This window comes from Martes martes (genome assembly GCF_963455335.1).
Source record: "Martes martes genome assembly, chromosome: 5".
Lineage (NCBI taxonomy): Eukaryota > Metazoa > Chordata > Mammalia > Carnivora > Mustelidae > Martes > Martes martes.
Window position 1 is genome coordinate 134,974,080 of NC_137892.1, and position 6,000 is coordinate 134,980,079.

A 6,000-nucleotide genomic window follows, 5' to 3' on the forward strand; every position below is an offset into this window, starting at 1 on the left:
CAAGTGATGGTAATGGAATGTCCTCCACCTTTGAACCCTGACATCTGTGTTGTTGGCATTCTGGTCTTGGACACAGTTGGATCTTCACCTGAGAATGTTAGGAGAGGGAAGAGAGCCATGCATGGCACTTGTTAAAAGCCTTGCCTAAACTGTTGGGGGGGAGTCTGCATTTCCATTCAAGACTTTTGACAGTTTTAGATTCAACTAGAAGTCCGAATTCGCATGCATTCAGTTTATCTCTTGGCTTGAACTTAGTCACCTTGTTAGGATTGAAGGAATTGCTTTTAAACACTTGTTGGCATGAAGGTGGTACAGGGACCTCTAGAAACTTCTGACCAGATGGTTGGGAGTGATACTTATTGGCCTACTTGGCCATGCCTCAATTATCTGAAGATTAAGAGAGCAGAAAGACATATGCCTTGTTGGGTGGCTCCTGGCCAGAAGGAGGCTTTGTGGATATGTGGGCTCTTGGCGACACAGCGAGAAGATGCTGCTTCATTCCAAATTCTACCGTAAGCCTACACTTGCTACCACTGATATTTTTTATCTGAATGGTTTTGAAGGCATCATGTGTTTCTCTCCCTGAATCTGTCCTGCCTTCGGGATTTAATTGATGCTTTTCTCAAAGACAAGTGAAGGTGCTGAAATGCTCAAGCAGGCTGCTGAAGAGTGGGCTCTCCCATGTGTCCGGTTGTCCTCATGGGCATCAGAACCTGCCTTCCCACATGGAAAGGCTTGAGAGCAGTCTGGCTGGGGAGTGTCCGTTAACATGTCCGTGAACATGTCAGGCTTTCTGTCCTCCACGAGGAATCAGAACGAGACCTGCGCTGGTAATAAGAAACACCTGAGTAATAGGACACGGTATTTTAAAATTTTCCCTGGTGCTGCGTGTACTTCTGAGTTGGAAGCCATGCCACTGAATTGCACGGAGGTCAAAGTCACCTCTAGGGAGCTAGCTGCAACAGCAGCTCCGTGTGCTCGGTGAAAGCCTCACTCACGGTAACGTGGCCCGACTGGGTTGTATGAATCAGAAAGAGAGTAGACCATCCGTCCCCTCCTGGACAAAAACCGTGCTAATCTCTGACAAAGGGAACGGGATGCTGGGGATGGACACAAAGGGCCAGCACTCATGCTAGTTTCTGCCTCCCACCCGGGACAGTCAGGTAGTGGGGCGAGCACGTGGCTTCCGGAGTCCTGCCGCCCTGATTCAAACCCCGGCTACACCACACTGTTGGTTACATGACCTTGGGCAAGTTGCGTAACCCCTCTGTACTTAAGCTTCCTTATTTGGAGAATAAGAGTACCTAGCCCAAATTTGCTAGGGATATTGTTAACCTAATATGCTTAGAACACTGTATTCTCTCTGACCTAGAAATGTATGTGTTTTGTGTTATTTTTGCCCCCTGAACAACTGAATGATGTGTCTTTGTGAAAACTGAAGGCAGAGTGGAGAATTTCTGCATCAAAACTGGGCACTGGGGACGCCTGGGTGGCTCAGTTAGTTAAGCCACTGCCTTCGGCTCAGGTCATGATCCCAGGGTCCTGGGATCGAGTCCCACATCGGGCTCCTTGCTCAGCAGGGAGCCTGCTTCTCCCTCTGCCTCTGCCTGCCTCTCTGCCTGTGCTCACTCTCTCTGACAAATAAATAAATAAAATCTTAAAAAAAAACAAAAAACAAAAAACTGGGCACTGCTCGTCTACCTGAGAATGGCTAATCATTCAAGCACTTCATACTGCCAGTGTGTTTGCTGTGCTCACCGCTAGGACAGACAGGGAGTTACTCTATGTTCTCCGCCAGGAAGCTTGTAGTTTGCTTTGGTCAAGCTGACCTCCTTGGGTCTCAGTGAAGTCTCCGCCCCCCTCAGCTTCCCTACAGAGTGGAGTGGAAGCCGCTCTTCCCCAAGTCAGCATTATAGGAAAAGGAAGTGGGAAAGCAGGGACCACCCATACTAAACTGAGGGACTGGACCAGAAATAAAGTCTTCCGAGTGCGTGCGGGCCCGGTCTATGCTTGCCCACGAAGCTGGGCAGGTTGCCATGGTTGCTCCCCTTCCCGCAGCCTTCTCCCACCGTGGAAGGAAGCCTGCCACTCTAGGGTGAGCAAAATCTGAACAAATTGCTTCCTGATCTAAAAATGGAAGTTACTTTTTTTATTGAGGTCGAATCTCCTGTCTACCTACTTCATCCTTTTCTTCTTCTCAACTTATTTTAATCTTAACACTTAATTGTCTAACTCTTGCTAATTCTTCCGTCATCAAGGTAGTACAACTTGAAGGCTTATGAAATTTCAGGAACACGGGAGCTATTGCCTCAATATTAAAGAAACCTGGCAGTTTTTCTCCGCTACTGTAACTTACACAAGCTAGCTAGAGGCAAGTGACCTTTAACTGCCTTAAACCAGTAAGAATTCTAAGTGAACCCAGCAGGCAGAGTGTTGAGCTGTAAGGAAGTTACCAGAAGGCAGGATGCAGGAGGGCTGTCACTGAAATTTTTAGGGAACCACAGAGTAGGGAGCAGGTAGACTAGGAAGTCACAGTCGTGAAAAAGTGAGATCCAAAACGCTGTTCAACCTGGAATAAATTTGGGGGAAGGATATGTGGTTTCACATTTTCTTTGGGTGAAAAGCTACCCTATTTCTCTCTGATGCACAGTGTTATGCTGAAATAGACTGAGATCTTTATATGACAGATGAAATACACAAGCTCTCATTTCACAACCAAATTCATTCAGTCTTTCAAGACTGGACACTTAAGTTTCCTTCATGTGTGTTTCACAGCTAGAGGGAACTCATCTAAAATAGTGGTTCTCAGAGTGTGGTCCCCAGACTAACAACACCGGCATCATCTGGAAACTTGTTAGAAATGCAAATTCTTGGTCCCCATCCCAGATGCAGTGAGCCAAACTCCAGCAGTGGGACTCATCCAGTTGTATTTCAACAAGCCCTCTGCATGATCTAAGAGTAACTTTCACAATTCATTTGTTTTATAATTCAGTTGTTCAGTGGAAAGCATAACAAAGTATGTGCATTCCTACGGTCATGGAAATAATAAAGCAAAGCATTTAAACATAGCTCAATTTAACTGGATCTTAGGATACAAAAGATGAAAAGGCACAGACCTTGACATTTTTCCTACTATCTCAAGTATTGTTTTCTTGATCCAAGGAAAACCCATATACTCCTTATTTTTGTATTATCCCCTCACTTCCAAATCCTTTTTCCTCTTTTGGGTTAAGAGCATAATTAATCTCCATTTATTAGGAGACTGTCCCAGTTACTTCTTTTAAAAAAGATTCTGTAAACTAGATCATCACCCATGAACCAGATGGTTTTCTCTAACCTATAAAACTTTTTTATTTTGTTTTTCATGCAATACCTAGAGTGCAGATGAAGGCTTCTCCATATTGGTAAATGAATCTACTGCACTTGGTTTTTATAGAGCTTTATGGTTTAAAAACTACCAGTCCATTCTCCCATTTATCTTTCACTCTAATAACTTAAGATAGAAAAATATCTCTTTCTTAGTTCAAATATGATCATTACATGTCAGCTTGTTCAGGATCATATCATTAGATAGAAGAGTCAGGATTCAAGCATGAATCTTTATGATTTGAATCTTGGTGTTTATCTGAATATTTAATTAGTATCTATTATGTGGATTATGTTGCTAGCCTGGCAATGGTAGAATACCCAGTGAGTGGAAATCTAAAAGAAAATCTACATCACGTGAAACAAAGAATGTAGACTCTGGACCTGCATTGGAATGACAGCTGGGCCATTTCTTAGGCATGCTACTCAACGTCCCTGACCCTTAATTGCCTCACCCACCTTGCAAAGCTGTCCTAAGAATGACGGATGTTAATCAGAGACCGATGTTTAGCAGAGATCACACCTTAGGCTGAGAAATACAAGGGTGTGATCCAGAATAAAAGAATTGGAATTCTGGTTTCGAGGAGATGGCATAGGTTAAGGGTTAAGAGCTTAGACTCCGAATTGCAAATGACTGTCCACAACTCACTTTTCCATTTAAGACAAGAGATAGTGTGTCCGAGTTTCATTTTTCTCCATCAGTAAAATGAGTTGCCACCAAGTTACAGTTTAGGGTGAAGCCCTGGGAGCTGCTGCTTCAAAAATGCTCCTCCTCTAGAACTACAATTCCCAGTGCTACAATTAGGCTGATATTTGGAAAATGCTCTTGCTTTACTTGTTTTGAGCTTGAGGCAAGGTGAAATCTAGAGATGAACACATTTCAGCTGAAAAATTAGAAGACCTTCTTTCTTGCACGCCTTGAAACTACTAAATGTGAGGGTCCAGCAGGAGAATGTGGCAATGCTTCATAAACTAGAACAGGCCCACAAATATTAACTCTTAAGGTACCACTTAAATCTCATCGGGCAGGACCATTCAGTCCTCCTAAGGTCTAGAGTTGATCCCTACTCCAAGAACCGGAAAGTTATGATTAGCTTCATTTAACTGTGTCTTGCTGGGTGTAGCTGCCCTCCTTGTTCTAAACGTCTCACACAATTGATCTCACGTATTTTCTATATTTTAAGCGTCCCAATAGGGCTCCAAACCTGTTTTGATCTTCTGTGATATGTAATGCAGATGCTAAAGTGCTTTCTGTTATCATTTAGTTGTCATATGTTTGAACACCTGCAAGGTTATATGGAGAATGCTCAGTCTGGCTTTGGGTTGCATGTTAATCCAGGTAGGAAGCATATACCTGACCTCTAGACCAGAGGATCAGAAGTGGGCACGGTATGCTTCTGAGTAGTTGCTCAAATATCTGTTCTTTTGAATGAAAGTCTCAGCTGTGCTTTAATTATATTAACCCTGGGTGGCGGTGGTGGTATTTTTTGTTTTGGGGTTTGGGTTTTTTCTTTTAAACCTTTACTTCTAAATTTAAACATCGTAAGTGCAATCCCATTTTTGAAGTAGAAAACAAATACGTAACTGATCGAATAGGCTCTTCCATCCATAGCCGGTTGATAATAAGGAGATTTAATATCAATTTCTGCTTAGACCAATGTTCAGCTATAACTGAAGCTTTTCAGAAACATACATATTGACAACTGACAAAGAATTGAAAAGCTGATTTTATTCAATGTTGAAGCTTTCTTCGAAAGGGTACCTTGTTGCATATTGGTGCTTGTTTAACTGCCTGTTAACTTGTTCTTTGGAAATTTCTGATTTATTCAACTTGTCTAAAGTTCTCAATGACTAAAGGTTGGCTGTAATTTTGTGGGATGATAATATTGACCTGACACCTGCTGGAAGACACATAAATGCCAACAATTGCTGCCAATAAGAAATTTAGAGAAAATGACATCGATTTCACTAACATGTGGTTGTGTTATAATGAAGTGGTATGGGTAAGATCCAGAAAAGAAAAGGATACCAGTGTGTGATAATGGACTTAGCTTTTGAAAGAATGGTGGATATCAGATAGAAGAAAAATGCATCCTAGGCAGAAGTACGTAAGCAAATTATGCAGGTGCACGTCCAAGGATACAGACTTGCCAGTTTGACCAAGAGCAAGTACAGATGGCAGAGAGGGAAGACGAGGATTCGGAAAGGAGGGATGGATTGCACTGAGCCTTGGATATAAGCACAAGAACTTTAATCTGTATTTGTCATGCAGTGGATGTCTTTGTCAAATCAGGAAAACAAAATGCTGACTCAGATTAATTCACCTAGCTCTACTGGCAGAATGACTTTGAGCAGAGATCATGTAACTGTTGAACAAAAGCCTATATTCCATGACAAATGAGCAACGCAGAGAAAAGATTTGCCTAAGAGAATATTAGGGAGCAAATGGAAAATATATGTCACCCCTAATGTTGTAAGTGCACTACTCTTTACCAAACTATGTGGGTATCAAAAAGTAGGACCTGACCTCACAATTTCATTGAGTTGGGGGAAGAGTTCTGTGTGAATCAGAGGGCAACAATAGGTCGTGGCAAGTGTAGAGAAACAGTAGGCTGGTGAAGGGTCGGTGGACTC

At 42.6% G+C, this 6,000-nt stretch overlaps 1 protein-coding gene across 1 annotated transcript in view; it reads left to right on the forward strand.

The window, feature by feature from the left end:
• DAB2 (DAB adaptor protein 2) overlaps window positions 1-6,000 on the forward strand; it is a 50,036-nt gene that overhangs the window by 2,224 nt on the left and 41,812 nt on the right. The gene's annotated exons all lie outside the window — the stretch shown is intronic.